The sequence below is a fragment of the Mustela nivalis genome, assembly GCF_964662115.1.
Source record: "Mustela nivalis genome assembly, chromosome: 11".
In the NCBI taxonomy this organism is placed as follows: Eukaryota; Metazoa; Chordata; class Mammalia; order Carnivora; family Mustelidae; genus Mustela; species Mustela nivalis.
This window is the reverse complement of record NC_139030.1, coordinates 75,134,450-75,153,390: the sequence shown is the minus strand read 5'-3', so window position 1 is coordinate 75,153,390 and position 18,941 is coordinate 75,134,450. Positions and strand designations below refer to the sequence as shown.

Sequence of the window (18,941 nt, the reverse complement as noted above, 5' to 3'; positions counted from 1 at the left end):
GCTGCTGCCTTCAGCTCAGGTTATGATCTCAGGGTCCTGGGATCGAGTCCCGCATCGGGCTCTCTGCTCGGCAGGGAGCCTGCTTCCCTCTCTCTCTCTGCCTGCCTCTCCATCTACTTGTGATTTCTCTCTGTCAAATAAATAAATAAAATCTTAAAAAAAAAAAAAAAGATGTGAAAACACTAACCTCCAAAATTCACTCAAGTCTTATAATAGGCACGCAAATTCTAGTGTTACATGAATTTACGAAAGTGCTTCATAAGTAGGGGAAAGTTCAGTTATCTTTAAGGGTTTTCTTGCATTCTGGAATATGGGGAAATGTAGTGTTTTGAAAACAACTATTATCTTTTAAAATTAGAATTGAGAGACATTACATAGACTTTCATTCTTTTTCATCCAGTGTCAAGGTATATTGCCAAACTCTGTCTTTCCAAATCCCGTGATGACATTAGGCCATAATAAATTATCATCATGTTATCAAGAACATTTATTCTACTTTGTAGGGCACTGTGTGGAAGTAGACATAGACATAAGACATGGTCCTCTCTCTCTCTCTCTCTTTTTTTTTTTTTTTGAGAGAGTGCATGCGCAGGGAAATGGGGAGGGGTAGAGGGAGAGAGAATCTTAAGCAGGCTCCATGCTCAGGATGCTTAAGCAGTCTCTCCATACTCGGAAACTCGGGGCTCTATCTCACCACCATGAGATCATGACATGAGCTGAAATCAAGAGTTGAGTGCTTAACTGACTGAGCCATCCAGGTGTCCCATAGTTCTTGCTCTTAAGTAATTTACAGTTGTTGAAGAGTAACAGGACATCTCTTTTAATTAATTCATTCAGTAAACATTTCCTGGGTGCCTTTGGTATGCCGGCCCTACTAGGCAGTGGAGATATAGTGATGAACCAGATAGACAAGGCCCCACAGTTTTGGAGCTTACATTATAAGATCTTAAATACTTAACATGCTGAATGATGGAGCTGTTCAGGACTTTATAAGGGGGGTACTGTTTGTTCTTGTATGGTTGGGATAGGCCTATATTGAGGGGGTAGGACATGAGCTGCACAGGAAATAGAATGTTCATTTCCTCCATGTGTTTTCTGTGGAACCCACTATCTAGGATTTTGCAGTGAAAAAATGTGGAAAACATAGCACAGCATGGGATTACAGAGAAAGGATCCCAAGAATTAGAGAAATTAGGTGAGGTTCATAGAAGGGAGAGGATATAGAATTTGAGCTGTTCTTTAAGGGTAAATTTTTAAGAGTGAGGTTGGAGCAGATGGTGAGTGAATTGTATTAAGCTTGAGGAACACAAGACTTGTTGGGGGAGTGTTAGTCAAAGTGTACCCTTCCTTCTGTCCCCCTTGTCCCTTCACAGAAGCTATCATTTATCTTTGGTCTCACCTTCTCTTTCCTATGAGTATTTTAACACATTCATGTTTCCCCTTTAATGAAAATGATAGTGACAACAAATGGAAACCTTTTTTTTTTTTTTTTGGTAGTTTCATCTCTTCCTCTTCACAGCCAGACTTCAAAGAAGAGTCTCCTGGACTCATTAGTTTTCATGTCCTCCCTGGCCATTAATTCATTAGCTTACTTCTCTTTGGTGTTGTTTCCGTGCTTTACTAAACTCTCACCAAGCTCCCAGGACATCCGTGCTGCCATGTCTGATGAACATCCTGCTCTTACTTCACAAGTAACTTCATACAAGTACTTCGTACAAAGCCATGTGCGCCTTTACTGCGCACTGCCTTCTAGAAATCTTGATTCTTAGCATCATACTCTTCTGGGTTTTCTCTTACACCCCCATCAGAGGAGGCCATTCCTTCTCTGCCTTGCAAATGTCTTCTCCCTCTCTGTTGAACTTTAAGGCTCCTCAAGTCCCAATCTGAGGGTCCTTCTCTTTTTTTCTCCCTGCTCTCTCCCTTGGCTCTCCATTTGTGTTCACAACTTCAGTTACTGTTTGTTCTCTGGTGACTGTCAGATTTGACTTGAGCCCAGACATTGTCAGAGCTTCTGACCTGGATATCCAGCTGCCTGTTTGATAGCATCTGTTGGTTCTGCAGAGTCATCTCACATTCAGCTTGTCCAGTACTGGGCTCATGATCCCTGCTTGTCTACCCTAGTCCAGTAACCTTATCCTAGTAAATGTCCCCATTATCCATTCAACTGTTTAGGCCAGAAAACATGAAGTTGTCCTTGATCATCCTCTTTCCCTCACCCTCCATGTCCAGTCTAGCACGTTTTGTTGTTCTGGGCTCCTAAATATATATATTTTTAAAGGTTTTATTTATTTATTTGACAGACAGAGATCACAAGTAGGCAGAGAGAGCGGGAGAGGGAAGCAAACTCCCTTGCTGAGCAGAGAGCCCAATGCGGGGCTTGGTCCCAGTACCCTGGGATCATGACCTGAGCCGAAGGCAGAGACTTTAACCCACTGAGCCACCCAGGTGCCCCTAGCATAATGGTTTTTAAACTTAGACTAAAACTATAAACCTGAATTTCACTGTGAGTTACAATACTTTATAAATTAAAGAAACAATTCAAGATGGTAGAACATTAGTTTTGTTCTACAACATGAGATTGTCTTTTTATCAGTAAGCCTTGATTGTTGCCAGCAGCCCCAGAATTATTCCCTGAGGGTCTGAAAGTCTTCAAGTTTAATTCGCTGGAGATTTTCACAAAGATCCTAAAATGATAGGTTGTAGATAAATGGTGTCCAGCCAATGTCTTTCATTAAAATGAAATAATTATATATACAAAAGTTGCTTCTACCTGTCCACTTTAGTAAAGGATAAAACAGAGAACTAAGATTCTAACTACTCCTTTGGTCTTCTGAGAAGAGCTCTAATGTTCAACATATTGAGTAAAAATTTCTGAACTCGTCATTTAGCTATGTAAATGAATGGGTCCTAGAAATTAAAAAAAAATATATCCTCTTTCTTTCTTTCCTTTTTTTTTTTTTTTAAGATTTCATTTATTTATTTGAGAAAGAGAGTGAGAGAGAGCATGTCAGGGGGGCAGGTAGAGGGAGAGGGAGAAACAGTGACAATTTCAGGACCCTGGGATCGTGACCTGAGCCCCAGGCAGATGCTTAACCAGCTGAGCCACCCAGGTGCCCCCTATCATTTTTTATTTATCTCTCCTCCCTTTCTTCCTTGTTTCTTTTCTTTCTCCCTCCCTCCTGCCCCCGCTTGCTTGCTTGCTTCCTTCCTTCCTTCCCCTCTCTCTCTCTCTCCTTCCTTCCTTCCTTCCTTCTTTCCTTCTTTATTTTTTTTTTTTTAAGATTTTATTTATTTGTCAGAGAGAGAGTACAAGCGCACTAGCAGCGGGAGCAGCTGGCGGAAGGACAAGCAGGTTCCCTGCTGAGCAACCAGCCCAATATGGGGCTTGATCCCAGGACCCTGGGATCATGACCTGAATTGAAGGCAGGTGCTTAACTGACTGAGCCACCCAGGCGTCCCCATCCTTTTCATTTCTTGATGGATTATGCTTTTGGTGTCATGTCTAAGAACACTTTCTCTAATCTTTTTTTAAATAAGATTTTAAAAAATTAAAAAAAAATTTTAAAAGTAAGCTCTGTGCCAATTGTGGAGCTTGAACTCATGATCCTGAGATTGAGAGTTACGGACTTTACGGACTGAGCCAGCCAGGCACTTCTCTTTACCTGATCTTAGACCATAAAGTTTTTCTTTTATGTTCTCGTCTAAAAATTTTATAGTTTTATGTTAGGTCCATTTGAAGTTAATTTTTGTGTAAGATGTGCAGTTTAGGTCAGGGTTTACTTTTTGTCTATTGATGTCCAATTGTTGCAGCACCATTTGTTGGAAAGGCTGCTTTCCTTCCTTGAATTACTTTTGTACCTCTCTCAAAATTCAGTTGGGCATATTTGTATGGGTCTGTTACTGGGTTCTCTGTGTTGTTCCATTGGTCTGTGTGTCTGTCCCTTTGAAAACATGACACCATCTTGATTTTGTTTGCTGCATAGTTTAAAATTGGGTAGTTGGCTTTCTCCAATTTTTATTTTAACTAATTCATTAATATTAGTTATTCATTGTTTCAATTACTCTAGGTTTTTTTTTTTTTTTTTAATTTTGTTTTTTATTTTAGAGAGTGTGTGTGTGTGTTAGTGTGGGGAAGGGCAGGGGAAGAAGGAGGGCAGCTAACTCCCCTCTGAGCAGGGAACTTGACCAGGGGCCTGATCTCATGATCCCAAAATCATGAGTGGAGCCCAAATCAAGAGTGGGATGCCCAGCCAACCAACTGAGCCACCTAGACACCTCTTAGTTATTCAAGTTCTTTTGCGTTTCCACATAAATTTTAAGATAAGCTTGTCTTCATCTATAAGAAAACTTGGGATCTGATAGGAGTTGTGTTGAATTTAAAGGTAAATTTGGGTCATAGTCTCCTTAGTATCGGTATCTTGCTACTTAAGGTGAAAGGTAGGACCTTTACCGCCATTTAGGCCCTTTTATCCTCCCTTTTTTTATAATTAGTTGTCTTAATATCTCCTTTACATACATTGAGAACCATACCAGACACTGTTATACTTTTGCTTTTAACTATGTAATGTAATCAGGGAGAAAGATAGTCTAGTGCATTTACCTATAAAGTTATCTGCCAACATTAGTTACTTTTTACTTCTGAAAGTTCTATTTAGCTCTTTTAAAATTTGTCTTTTAGTAAGCCTTTATTTGTTTTTATTTTTGCTTATATTTCTTTATACACATTATAGTTTTAGAATGTTATATATTAAAAAAAGTTATCTATTTGTCATTTTTATGACCTGAAATTATTTTGCACCACATTTTGCTCTTTTTTCCCTGACTCTCCAACATGATGACTCTCTCACTCTAGCTGTCTTCCTCATGTGTTTTGTAGGCATTTAACAGGCTTTTTGAGTATGGGAATATTCTGAAGTGGATAGTTCTGAGAGAATTTTTTAGTTCAGCCAGCACCTTGGGATGGTACCAAGGCTCACTTTAAGTTAGGGTGTGTGCTTGGGGTTAGTGCCGCCACACTGCACTCTGGCAAGGCATGTTTATGAATCTCTGGGGGAAACTCCCCTGTGTTCCCAGCTGGAGTTCAGGTCAACACACACAAATTCTCCCTACCCCCCCTTTTTTTTTAAGATTTTATTTATTTATTTGACAGACAGAAATCACAAGTAGGCAGAGAGACAGGCAGAGAGAGAGAGGGAAGCAGGCTCCCTGCTGAGCAGAGAGCCTGATTCGGGGCTCGATCCCAGGACCCTGGGATCATGACCTGAGCCGAAGGCAGAGGCTTTAACCCACTGAGCCACCCAGGCGCCCGCCCGCCCTCCCTCCCTCCCTTTTTCTAAAAGATTTTATTTGACAGAATGAGCAGGGGGACCAGCAGGCAGAGGAAGGAGGAGGCAGAGGGAGAAGCAAGCTCCCCACTGAGCTCCTCACTGAACAGAGACCTCCATGCTGGGCTCAATTCTAGGACCCCAAGATCATGACCTAAGCAGAAGGCAGATGCTTAACCAACTGAGCCACCTAGGTGCCCCTACCCCTGCAGCTTTAAACTATAAGCCACTTGGAGCTGACTCCAGGATGTGCTTGCTCCCAGGGTTTCTGTAGCCTCAGCTTCCACGCATTCTGGTTTCTAGCTCTCACTTGAATTTTAGCTCCCAGGGATATTCTTTTCTCGCTTGAGAGCTCAATTATTAGTTCCTCTAGAATTCAGTAATATTTTATTTAGCACTTGTAGTAATTTGCTGTCACAAGGTTTTTCAGAAAAACAACTCTACTGTATTACCAGAAATAGAAGTTTCTGACACACCATTAGATTAGACACACGACCAGATCATAGATTGTTGGGTTAGGGACCCACTCCTGGTTCTTTGAGAACTGGTCACCCGGGGCAGAAATTGCTTGCCTGTCTCTCAGGAGGGGCTGTGGATGTGACATTTGTTCTTAAACCGAAGGAGTACGAGCATGTTTAGCCCTCCTGTCATGTCTGCCAAGGAAGTAGGGAGGCTCGAGAAGAGGGGGAATGTTCAACTCTGTCAAGTGCTACAGCAAGGTTGAGTAGGATCAAGACTGAACCTTGAGAGCTGGATTTCCCCAATCAGGAAATCTTTGCCAGAGCAGTCTCCAGAGAATGGAGGGGGAAGAAGCCTATTGTGTTTTTTAATCTCTGGGAGGATGGTCCTTGGTTTAGGCAATTTCCATTTTTTTTTTTTCCTCAGAAAGAATGACTTGATGTTTACCAGTATGTGACTGTTTATTTTATACTCTCTTATTTTAGTTCTTTGAGTTCCAACTCTGCCTTAGGTAGATTAGCTCTCACAGAAACTGGATTTAGCCATAGAGTATAGGGCTTCACTAGTACATGGGAATATCCTTAAAGCTTTCATTTATATCTCCTTAAATGACGTAGTCAGAACACAGAACTGAAAATGTAAGCGCTGAGCTGGTGTAGGAAAGTAAGAGGAAGAAGATATGAGGTATTGCCATTCTGTTATGTGGAGTTTTGAAAAATTTCGAAAAATTTCAAATGTACGAAAACTAGAAAGAGTAGTTTATCAATCCCAATTTACCCATTTCCCCAAATCAAGAATTTTGGCACCTTTGCCTCACTCATCCCTTTTTTATTTCTTTTTGTTTTGCCAAAATATTTTGAAGAAGTTCCTGACATTTATTGTACAATACATATATATGTGTGTATATAGATACACACACATATACATAAATACGCTTGGCAGTGATGAAAATTGTCATATACTCATAATGCCATTATCATACCTAATACAAAGCTGACAGTTCTTTGGTATTGTCTACTGTACTGAGAGTAGTAATGAGGCCTTTTAAAATAACTTCTTTGAACATGCTGAGATTGTTTTTCCTTTGTTGTCTTTGCCCTTGTCCGTATCCTCTGCCCAGACGAGTCTGAGACCTTCACTTGTGGACTTCTCATCATTTGGATTTTTGCTCCAGTGTTGTCTCCTCAGTAGAGGCTTTTCCTGATTACCACAAATCAAGTAGTGTCCTCTTTTCCTTCTCCTGTTTGTCACTCTGTTTTACTGCCTTGTTGTGTGTTTGCTTGTCTTCTCCGCCCCCTAGATTTTAAGTACCCTGAAAGTAGGGACTTTGTCAATCATGTTGTGTTTACTGCTCTGTGCCCAGAGCTGAAGAGCATATAGTGGGGCATGCGGTAATGAAGCACATGTTCAGAAATAAGTCAGCTATTAGCATAACAGGAAGAGATTCCAAAATTTTCTTAATATTTTATAACCATTATCTCTTCCTACAGTTGATTTGCATTCCAGACTTTTCTTTTCTCAAGAGTTTTAACCAACAGCTGTGTTTGCAAAAAGTGCTGGGTTGATGTCCCTTTCAGGACATTTAATCTTTTAAATCCTGAAAATATTTTGTAAAATATAAGTGAGTAAAGTTACTGCTGACCTGTTGAGAGGCAGTGTTTTTACTGACATAACTCTCATTTGAGAACACTTTATTTGAGTTTGCAGCTAATAAATCTGTTTTGGCCCATATGAAACAGGATGGAATGATCTTGTAGCCCACATATCCTTTAACTGATTATTTGAGTTTCGTTTATTTGGTACATCATTTGTGGAGCATGTTAGGGGGTGGGTTTTAGTTATGTTATCAGTTGTTGTGGATGTTTTTTAACATGAGAAAAAAATGTAATTCAATAAACATATGATATTATAAATTAAAGACTTGGATTCTTTTTGAAAACATGTAACTTCGGATCCATAGAAGAGATAGAGGAATGGTACAAAGAATTATTCTGTCTTCTTCACTGGGTTCTTCAACATTAACATTTTACCACATTAACTTTAACATCCCTTCCCACTTGCCTTTTTTCTTTTTGAGCTGAGAGTGTGTTGCAGACACTCAGAGCCATTCTCTTTTATGGCCATTGTGCAGGGAGGGATCAAAATAAGGAAAATAACATTGATACAGTGCCCTTAGCTAATCTATAGATCTCATTCAAATATCTTCAGGTTTCCTAATTATGTCCTTTATAGGAGACAAAAGTCCTGATCACAGTTGCATGGAATTGTCATGTGTCTTTAGTCTCCTTTAATCTGGAAGAGTCTTTCCTTTCATGAGTATTTTTGAAGATTATAGGCTAATTCTTTGTAGTAAGTCCCTCAATTTGGGTTTTACTGGTGTTTCACAGGTGACATATTTTTTTAAATGTATCTTATCAGGAGGCATATGGTATTGATTTGTCCCATTACAGGTGTTTATTACTTTGATCACTTGGTTAAGTTTGTTGTCTGGATATCTCCACTATCAATATATGCTTTTCTTTTCCTCTTTATATTTGATAACTATCTTTTAAAAATTTTTTTTAAAGATTTTATTTATTTGACAGAGACAGTGAGAGAGGGAACACAAGCAGGGGGAGTGGGAGAGGGAGAAGCTGGCTTCCTGCTGAGCAGGGAGCTTGTTGCAGGGCTCAATCCCAGGATCTTGGGATCAATCTGAGCCGAAGGCAGATGCTTAAGGACTGAGCACCCAGGCACCCCATGATAATTATCTTTGAAGATGGTTTGAGGTGATTTAATATTCTATCACTCCTCAAACTTGAACCCACTGGTTTTATGATCTGTTGATGAATCTGAATGAATTAAGATAATGATGGTTGCCAGTGGTCATTTTTTAATTCCATCAGTTTTTCTGCATTTATTGTAATGTTGGGATTCTGATGTAAGGTAGAGCTTCTGCTTTTATTTGTTTTTATCAGCATGAACTCATGGATTATTTTATTTAATGGGTTATAAGCCAATATATAAAATTTTTGATGAATTTTTATTTGGCCAGTAGGAGCTTTTTCAGCTGGCTTCTGTGAACCTTTGACATGACCCCATTATTTTTGGGTGTGTCCTTACTTTCTGGAACAAGAAGATATTCTATCTAGGCTAGAGCTTGGCCAACTTTTTCTGTAAGTGGCCAGATAGTAAATATTTTTGGCTTTAAGGGCTCTACAGTCTCTTGCAATTACTTAAGCCCACCCTCACAGCAGGACAGCAGCCAGAGACAATTTGTAAATGAATGAGCATGACTCTGTTCCAATAAAACTTTATTTACAAAGATAGGTGCCTTTTTTAAAAAAAAAATTTATTTTTTATAAACATATATTTTTATCCCCAGGGGTACAGGTCTGTAAATTGCCAGGTTTACACACTTCACAGCACTCACCATAGCACATACCCTCCCCAGTGTCCATAACCCCACCCCCCTTCTCCCAACCTCCCTCCCCCCAGCAACCCTCAGTTTGTTTTGTGAGATTAAGAGTCACTTATGGTTTGTCTCCCTCCCATAGGTGCCTTTCTGAATTTAGCCTTTGGGCTGTAGTTTGCCAACCCCTCTTCTAGGCTCTTGCTGTACCCACTCCCATTCCAGTCTCAGAATTGGTAATTTTTCTAAGGAGCTCTCCTTCCTTTTAGCACTGAATGGTATTGAGAAACTGAGAGCTGTGCTCATTGCTACTGGTATGTTATCGACATAGCTAGGTAACATGAAAATATATACATGTCAGATGCCTGGGTGGCTCAGTCAGTTAAGCATCTGCCTTCACTTCAGCTCAGGTCATGATCTCAGGGTCCTGGGATTGAGTCCCAAATTGGGCTCCTTGCTTAGCAGGGAGCCTGCTTCTTCCTCTGCCTGCTGCTCCCCCTGCTCTGTGTGTGCTCTACTGAAGAAGACAGAATAATTCTTTGTACCATTCTTGTATCTCTTCTACAGGTCCGAAATTACATGTTTTCAAAAAGAATCCAAGTCTTTAATTTATAATATCTTATCTGTTTATTGAATTATACTTTTTTTCTCATGTTAAAGAATATTCACACCTGATAACATAACTAAAAAACACCCCCTAACATGCTCCACAAATGATGTACCAAATAAAAGAATTTGTATGTGCTTCTCTCTGTCTCTTTGACAAATAAATAGAATATTAAAAGAATATATACATGTATATATTTGTATACATTTGTATGTGTGTATTTCAGTGTTTATCTATCTCTATATATTGTAAACTACTGGGTATTGTGATACCTCCAATTCCATTTCAGTACCACAGGGTTTATTCTAACCTTTCTACTTTATATATAATATTTTTCTGCAACATTGACAAATCTGACTCCTTTTATCCACAGTATGTTTACTTACTTGTTGAATGCTAGAATATACAGAAAGTAGTTTTAGAGTTGCTAACTCATACCTCTGTGAAAAACTAACTTATTAGAAATTAATTTTTTTAAAGATTTATATTTATTTGAGAGAGAGTGAGAGTGAGAGAGATCACAGAGGGGGAGGGAGAAGAAGAGGAAGGAGCAGACTTGCTGCTGAGTGGAGAGCCCGATGTGGGGCCCCATCCCAGGACCCTGAGATCATGAACTGAGCTGAAGGCAGACACTCAACTGACTGAGCCACCCAGGTGCTCCACATTTTTTTTTGATGTAAAATTTTTTTTTAAAGATTTTATTTTTAAGTAATCTCTACACCCACCATGGCTCTTCAATTCACAGAGATCAAGATTCCTATGTTCCCGGACTGAGCTAGCCAGGTGTCCCAATTAGAGTTTAATATTTTGTTTAGACTTCTTATTAGTCTTTAACCTAAGGGTTTAGTTAAATACTGTTACCCACGAGTTACTTGGGTTAGTTCTCCCCTCATTCCTTGGATACATTGTGTTTCTCATTTTAAATATAGTTAGGATCATTTCTTCTTGTTTACATTGCGTTTTGGGCTCTTTTTCCCCATTCTTTATTTTTTTTAATTTTTAAAAAATTTAAAAAAGATTTTATTTATTTCTTTGACAGACAGAGATCACAAGTAGGCAGAGAGGCAGGCAGAGAGGAAGGGAAGCAGGCTTCCTGCCCAGCAGAGAGCCCAATGCGGGTCTCAATCCCAGGACCCTGGGATCATGACCCGAGCCAAAGGCAGAGGCTTTTAACCCACGGAGCCACCCAGGCACCCCAATTCTTATTTTAATTTTGTGTTGATGTTTTTCAGTATGTGGAACGTGTATGTGGTTTCAAAAGTCAACATACAAAAAGGTGTATGCAGTAAAGTGTTACTCCACATTCATTTCTTTTTCCCAGTTTTCATCTGCTTCCTTTTCATCCTGCTCCCACCTACACACCCCCACCCTCCACCATAGGTAATCATTCTCACTAGTTTAAGTTACTGTTCTGCACGCCTTTTCACACAAATGAGCATATGGGTGTGTGTGTAATTCCTATTCTTTTCTTTGTTTTCTTTTTTTTAGATCTACACTTCTGAAAATGTCTTTATTTTACCATCATACTTGATTACTGGTTTGCACATGGAATTTCAGGTTAGAAATAATTTTCCTTAGGGCACCTGGGTGGCTCGGTTGTTAAGCGTCTGCCTTCAGCTCAGGTCATGATCCCAGGGTGCTGGGATTGAACCCCATTTTGGGGTTCCTGCTCACTGGGAAGCCTGCTTTTCCCACTCCCACTCCCCCTGTTTGTGTTCCCTCTCTCGCTGTCTCTGTCTGTGTCCAAAAATAAGTAATCGCGGGGCGCATGGGTGGCTCAGTGGGTTAAAGCCTCTGTCTTTGGCTCATGTCATGCAGGATCAAGCCCGGCATTGGGCTCTGCTCAGCAGGGAGCTTGCTTACTCCTCTCTCTCTGTCTGCCTCTCTGCCTACTTGTGATCTCTGTTTGTCAAATAAATAAATAAAATCTTTAAAAAAACAAATAAATACACTTAAAAAAAAGATTTTGTTTATTTATTTGGCAGAGAGAGATCACAAGTAGGCAGAGAGGCAGGCAGAGGAAGAGAGGGGAGGAAGCAGGCTCCCTGCTGAGCAGAGAGCTCCAATGTGGGACTTGAGCCCAGGACCCTGAGAACATGACCTGAGCTGAAGGCAGAGGCTTAGCCCTCTGAGCCACCCAGGTGCCCAAATAAATAAACTCTTTAAAAATTTTCTTTTCCTTAAATTTTTTCTTCTTTATTGATGTATAATTTATTTAAATTAAATATTTCTCATGCTTAACATTCGTTTCTGAAGATCCAGTTTTTGCTCTGCTGTCATTTCCTTTTTATCCCAAAGAACTTCCTTTTGTGTTACTTATAGTTACATTCTGCTTTTAATGGATTTTCTTGGTTCTCCTTTATCTGAAAACTGTCTTTATTTTGTGTTCATTCCTGAAGGACTTTTTTATTGGATGTAGAATTCTGGGTTTGTAGTTTTTCTTTTCAACCCTTTAAAGATGTTGTTCTACTATCTTCTAGATGCCTTGAAAGAAGATGATAGGAATTGATAAGAAATCTAGGGCTGTTGAAAATGTTCACCTCTATGTAGTGTAGCATTTTCCTCTGGCTGCTTTAGATTTTTTCTTTTCTTTGGTTTTTAGGAGTTTGATTATGAGTCTGGATCTAGTTTTCTTTGAATTTATTTCCTCTTTGGGGTTCATTGAGCTTCTTGAATTTATATATTTGTCTTGGATGTTTTTGGTCAATGTTTATTTTACTTCTTTGGCTCATTTTTTATTTTCTGGGATTCCAGTTACTCATATGTTTGAGCTTTTTGATAAAATAAGCCTTAAGTCCATAAGGCTCTGTTCATCTTTTCAATCCCCCCTCCCTTTTTTCAGAGTATATAATTTGTATTGATGAGGTTTAAGCTCACCACCTCTTTACTCTTATATCTCTGTTTGTTATTGAGCTCATTCACAGAATTTTTATTTCAGATCTTTTATTTTCCCATTTTAAGATTTCCATTTTTAAAGGAAATTTTTATTTCTCTATTGAGATTTTCCATCTTTTCAGTCATTCAGGTGTTTTTTCCTTTCCTTCAGTGAGTGTAGTTACCATATCAGGTTTAAAGTCCTTAACTGATAATTTTAACCTCTGAGACATTTTAAGGTTGTTATCTATTACTTTCACTTTAAAATGGGTCAAATTTTCTGGGTTCTTTGTATGTCAAATAATTTTGGGTTGTGTCTTGGATATAGTTAATCGTACTTTGTGTAGACTCTGAATTCTGTTAAATTCCACTGAAGAATATTGATTTTTAAAAAAATGTCATTGGCAATTAACCTCAGACTGCATTAGGCTCAGACTGTAAGTCTTGTCTCCTGTAGGTTCACATTTCAGTTCAATTTTTAAAGCCTTTATGATGTTCTGTTGAGTCTGTCCTATATATCTACAGTGTTAAGGGGTTACCTGAGACTTGAGAATTAGGGAAATCTCTTCTTCAGCTCTCCTATTCTAGATTGCCCTCGGCATCCAGGCTCTTTTGCCTCCCTTCTGGCCAGTCTGAAGGATATCTCTTAAAGTTTCAGCGGCCTGTACTGCCCACTCCTGTGACTGTGGCCTGTCCTTAGGGCAAAGCTGTGCCCCCCTCCAAAACTCCCACACCAAAAAACCAGAAACCAGACACATGAAACTCATTTAGGAGCCAGTCATATCTCCAGATGTCTCCTTCCAATCTGTTTGTTTTGTTTATTCTTCAGAATCTTTAGGTACTTCTTGATTTCTTTCTTTCTTTCACCTCCCCCCACCCCCGCCCCAAGTTTATAGTTGTTAACTCCGTTTGTTTTTAAATCATTTTTCAGGCTTTGATGCCAGGCTTGGGCTTTCCCAACTTACTATTTTCATTAGGGATTCACCTAGTGTGATGTTGAAAAAAACCTTTAGTAAGAGATGAGACCTGAAAGATTGGTGTGTTAGAGTTCTCTAGAGAAACAGAACAAATAGAATAGAGATATAGGAAGATATTTATTATACAGATTGGCTCATGCAGTTATGGAAGCTGGGAAGTTCCACAGTCTGTCGTCTGCAAGCTGAAGATCCGGCAAGGTGGTAATGTAATTCATTCTCAGTCTGAAGCTCTAATCATCAGGGGAACCAGTGATGTAGCTTTCAGTCCAGTCTGAGGGTCTGAACACTGAGAGTGCTGACAATAGGAGAAGATCCATGTCCCAGCTCAAGTGATCAGACTGGAGGGGCCGATTCTCCTTTCCTTGGCCTTTTTGTTTTACTCAGGCCCTTAACAGATTGGATGATACATACCCACACAGAGGAGAGTGGACTGCTTTAGTGAATGCTAATTTCATCCAGAAGCTCTCACAGCCACACCCTGAAATAATGTTTAGCTAAATATCTGGAGATTCTGTGATCCAGTCATGTTGACATTTAAAATTAACCATTACAGTAGGTTAGATTACAGAGTTGCAGTGAGGAGCCCTGGAAGGTTTTGAAAAAGGCCTTGATAAGATACTTCCTGTGTGGGGGCACCTGAGTGGCTCAGTAGGTTAAACCTCTGCCTTTGACTCAGGTCATGATCTCAGGGTCCTGGGATTGAGCCCCACATCGGGCTCTCTGCTCAGTGGGGAGTCTGCTTCCCTTCCTCTCTCTCTGCCTGCCTCTCTGCCTACTTGTGATCTCTGTCTGTCAAATAAATAAATAAAATCTTAAAAAAAAAGATACTTCCTGTGTGAAATATGGATTGAAAAAAGGGAATTAGTAGTTGAGAGACCAGTTAAGAAACTGTTGTAATCTTTAGGCTATTCTGTTGCAACAACCTAATTTCAGACAGTGCTGATCAAGTTGGAAAGGAGGGAATCTATTTAGGATACATTTTGAAGGTAGAAGTAATGGAATTTGGTAATAGAGGATTATTAATGGAGAGAAAGAGATTAGATGACTACTGTTTGCTGCCCAGGGTTGATAATAATGTCATTAATCTGGATGGAGTAAGTATGCAGGCAGAAAATCTAGTCTGAGGAGAATAATAACTTGAATTAGATACATGTTACATTCAAAGTACTTGCCAATATTAATAAGCAGGAAGTTGGAAAGTTAAAGAAGTGCTTCAGAGAGCAGGGCTGGAGGTGTTCATTTAAAATTCTTTAAAAGATATGTGAAATGAGACTTAAGAATAGGATCTTGGAGGGCCTAGGTGGCTTAGTTGGTTAAGTGTCTGACTCTTGGTTTTGGTCCAGGCCATGATCTCATAGTCATGGGATCGAGCCCTGCGCATCAGGCTCTGTGCTCAGCATGGAGTCTGCTTCAGATTCTGAGCAGTGTACCTAATATTATCTTAGGCTTAGAGAGATAGGGATTGGAAGTTAGGCCCTGCTAATGTGGGGAGTGTGTGGTCCTGGTGTACCACTGTTATTTGGGATTGAGATCCTGAAGGGCTACAGTCTACAAGTAAGGTTGAAGTGGGTTTGTATAGGCCCTCACAGAGACTATATCTCTACTTTGAATAAATTTAAACACTGAAAGCAGATTGAGGTAATTTATTGTTTTGTTTGTCTCAGGTGCTTGGCAGTAGCAAATGAAAATCCTGTTTGGAAGATGGTAACATTATACTAGGCCTCAAATTATCACTATAGAAATCTTGGAAATATAATGTCTAGTCCATAATAAAAAAAATCAGGCATAAATGATCAAACATGAACAAAATAAAGTATAAGCAACAGAAGATAGTATTAGATTCATCCGGGTCTCTGTTATTGGAGTTTTGAGGGGTAAGGTTTGTTTGTTTGTTTGTTTTAAAGATTTTATTTATTTATTTGACAGAGATCACAAGTAGGCAGAGAGGCAGGCAGAGAGAGAGGGGAAGCAGGCTCCCTGCTGAGCAGAGAGCCTGATGCGGGGCTCAATCCTAGGACCTTTGGATCATGACCTGAGCTGAAGGCAGAGGCTTTAACCCACTGAGCCACCCAGGCACCCCTTGAGGAGCAAGTTTAATAGAACTATGCTTACATTGTTCACAGAGACAAAGGACAAGATTTACCATTTTTAGCAGAGAAAAAGAAACTTCTAAAAGAAAAAATGGAAAAATCTAGACTTGAAAGCATCAAGACTGAAATTAGGTAATTGTAAATTAAGTAATTAAAAAATTAAGTACTGGGTGAGTTTGATGGAAGATTAGAGTTGATAGAGAATTAGTGAAGTGGAAGGATTACTGAAGAGATTGAGGAAGACATAGAGACACTGAAAGGTCAAAAGTGTGTAACTGAAGTTCCACACAAAGCATTGGGAGAGAATGGGGCAGAAGGGCTTATGGGACAAGATGGGCTGAAGAATTTTCATAACTGATAAAAGCTATCAAATAATAGTATTGTTTACAATAAGCAGGATTAAAAAAATACTACCTTAGTATATTGTAGAAAATTGGCAGAAAACCAAAGATAAAGAGAAAAATTTCAAAAGCTGCTGTAGATGGAGAGAGGGAATAGTACACTTTCAAAGAATAAAAAATTAAATTTAAGACTGACCTCTGAACAGAAACATTGAAGGCCAGAAGACAATGGAATGCCTTCAAATTCCCAAGAGAATATCACAGACAATCTAGAATTCTAAAACCTGTAAAAATTTCCTAGGAGAATAAAGATGAAATTCAAATGATTCAGACTTGACAGAACCCTTTAAAGTGCTCAAAAGACACATGTGGCTTGTGGCTACCATACTGGACAGCACAGGTATCAAAAATTTCCATAATTTCTGGAAGGACAGCATTACTATATGCACTACGAAAATCACAAGGATATTTTGAGCAACATTCTGCCTCCTCAAAAAGGGAAATTTTAGATGAAATTGATAAATTTCTAGAAAGATGCAAATTACTGAAACTGAAGAAATTTAAAAATAAAATTATTTTATTTTTAAAAACTTCTTTTTTTCTTATGACGTCTTTATCTGCCTTTGGTATTGGGAAATACTATCCTCGTGGATGAGTTGGGAAATATTTTCTCTGTTTTCTGGAAGGGTTTGTGAAGGATTACTATTATTTTTTCTTTCAGTGTTGGTAGAATTTGCCTTAGCATTCCTTATTAGAAGATTTAAAATTACTAATTCAATTTCTTAGTATATGTGCTGCCGAAGCGAGCACACTAATTCAATTTCTTATTTTGTGTCTATTTTCTATTTTTTTCTTAAGTCAGCTTTAGTAATTTGTGTCTTTCTAGGAATTTGTCCATTTCATTTCAGTTATCTCTTTGGCCTAAAGCTGTTTATTGTATTGCTTATAATCCTTTTCTGTACAGTTAGGAGAGAGGTACCCTCTTTTACTCCTGTTCTGTGGTCACCCTGTGAGGTGGAATGGGCCCCTTCCCAATTAGTAGGATGTATGTTAATTGCTTCTTAGATAACAGGAGAAATTGAGAACTTATTACTTACCTACGAGACTCCCTGGCAGAGTAGGGTGGGTACAGGCATGTCTGGCCTGGGCTTGAGTGAAGCAGAAGGAGTGGGTTAGTTCTTTATAATGGCTAGAGGACTGGTGAGAAGTTCCTATGTGCAGACTGGGGATTTGTGAAATTCAAATTTCCCATTGGGGTCAAAGGTTGGGGGCACATGGACTTCCTGTCAAGCTCTACAGATGGATCAAAGCGTAAAAGAGAGGTAAGGCTTAAAATAAGTCAGTAGTCAAACATTGAAATATAGAGCCAGGCTTTTTATCACAAGTTTTTAAATTGGATTTTTAAAAAAATAGTTTTACTTCATGTTTCTTTTCTTCCTTTCTTTTTGTTGGATCATCTTGATTGATCATTTTTATTTTCAGGTTTATTGATTCTTTTTATGCCAACTCAGATCTGCTGTTGAACCCTACTAGTGAATTTTTCATTTTAGTTCTTTCAACTTGGAATTTACTTTTTTTTTTCACTTTGTCTATTGTTTCTTTTTCTTTTTAAAATTTTCTTTTCATTATTTTTTAATAAAGATTTTATTTACTTAATTGAGGGAGAGAGTGCACATGAGAGAGCAAGAAAAGAGAGAGCAGGAACAGAGGGAGAGGGAGAAGCAGACTTCCTGCTGAGCAGGAAGACCTGACACGGGGCTTGATCCCAGAACCCTGAGATTATGACCTGAGCTGAAAGCAGACATTTAACTGAGCTACCTAGGTGCCCCTTAATTCTATTTTTAGAGAGTGAGCAGGGTAAGGGGCAGAGGGGGAGGGAGGGAGGGAGGAAGAGAGAGAGAGAGAAAGAAAGAAACCCAAGCAGGCTCCCTGCTCAGCACAGAGCCCAGTGCGGGTCTCATTCCCACAACCCTGAGATCATGATCTGAGCTGAAATCAGGAGTCAGACAACCGACTGAGCTACCCAGGCGCCCTTCTGTATTGATATTTTCTATGCGGTGAGTCATTGTGTCATATTTTACTATATGGCTGACTTCTTTTTGTTCCTTGAATATATTTGTTATACATGCTTTGAAGTTTCTGTTGCCTAAGTCTTAAATCTAGGCTTTCCCTGAGACTTTTTTTTTTTTTTTAAGATTTTACTTATTTATTTGACAGAGATCACAAGTAGGCAGAGGCAGGCAGGGGGTGGGGAAGCATGCTCCCGCTGAGCAGAGAGCCCAATGTGGGGCTCGATCCCAGGACTCTGGGGTCATGACCCAAGCTGAAGGCAGAGGCTTTAACCCACTGAGCCACCCAGGTGCCCCACCCTGAGACATTTTTAATTGAAACTTCTGCCCCTCCCTTCAGTCTCCCATGTATGGGTCACACTTGTCTGTTTCTTGCCCTGGTTATAATCTTTGTTGAAACCTGCACTTTTTTGATAATACGTTAGCATTCTGATTCCTTTCCCCTCAGAGCTGGTTGTTCTTTTTGTGTAGTGACTTGTCTGGACTTACTCTTTGGAGTCTGTTTTTCTACAGTGTGTGGATGCTGATGTCTCTGCTAGTTCTTCCTTTCTTGTTTTTATTTTTAAGTCTAATTTTCTTGTAGTTTCCCTTGGGTCAGTATATCCTAACAGTCAGCTATAATTTGGGGTGCCTGGGTGGCTCAGTGGGTTAAAGCCTCTGCCTTCGGCTCAGGTCATGATCCCAGGTCCTGGGATTGAGCCCTGCATTGGGCTCTCTGATCTGCAAGGAGCTTGCTTCCTCCTTTCTCTCTGCCTACTTGTGATCTCTGTCTGTCAAATAAAATCTTAAAAAAACAAAACAAAACAAAG

The 18,941-nt window shown here is 39.4% G+C and overlaps 1 protein-coding gene across 3 annotated transcripts in view; it reads left to right on the top strand.

Moving 5' to 3' along the window:
- DIS3L2 (DIS3 like 3'-5' exoribonuclease 2) overlaps positions 1–18,941 on the top strand; it is a 359,703-nt gene that overhangs the window by 24,122 nt on the left and 316,640 nt on the right. Inside the window, exon 1 of one of the 3 annotated variants that reach the window (XM_082690642.1) lies at positions 16,443–16,463. The exons of the other annotated variants lie outside the window; for them this stretch is intronic. The gene's annotated coding sequence lies outside the window, so the exon portion shown is untranslated. Of the gene's footprint in view, positions 1–16,442; positions 16,464–18,941 lie in introns of those variants that run through there. 3 annotated transcript variants of the gene reach the window in all.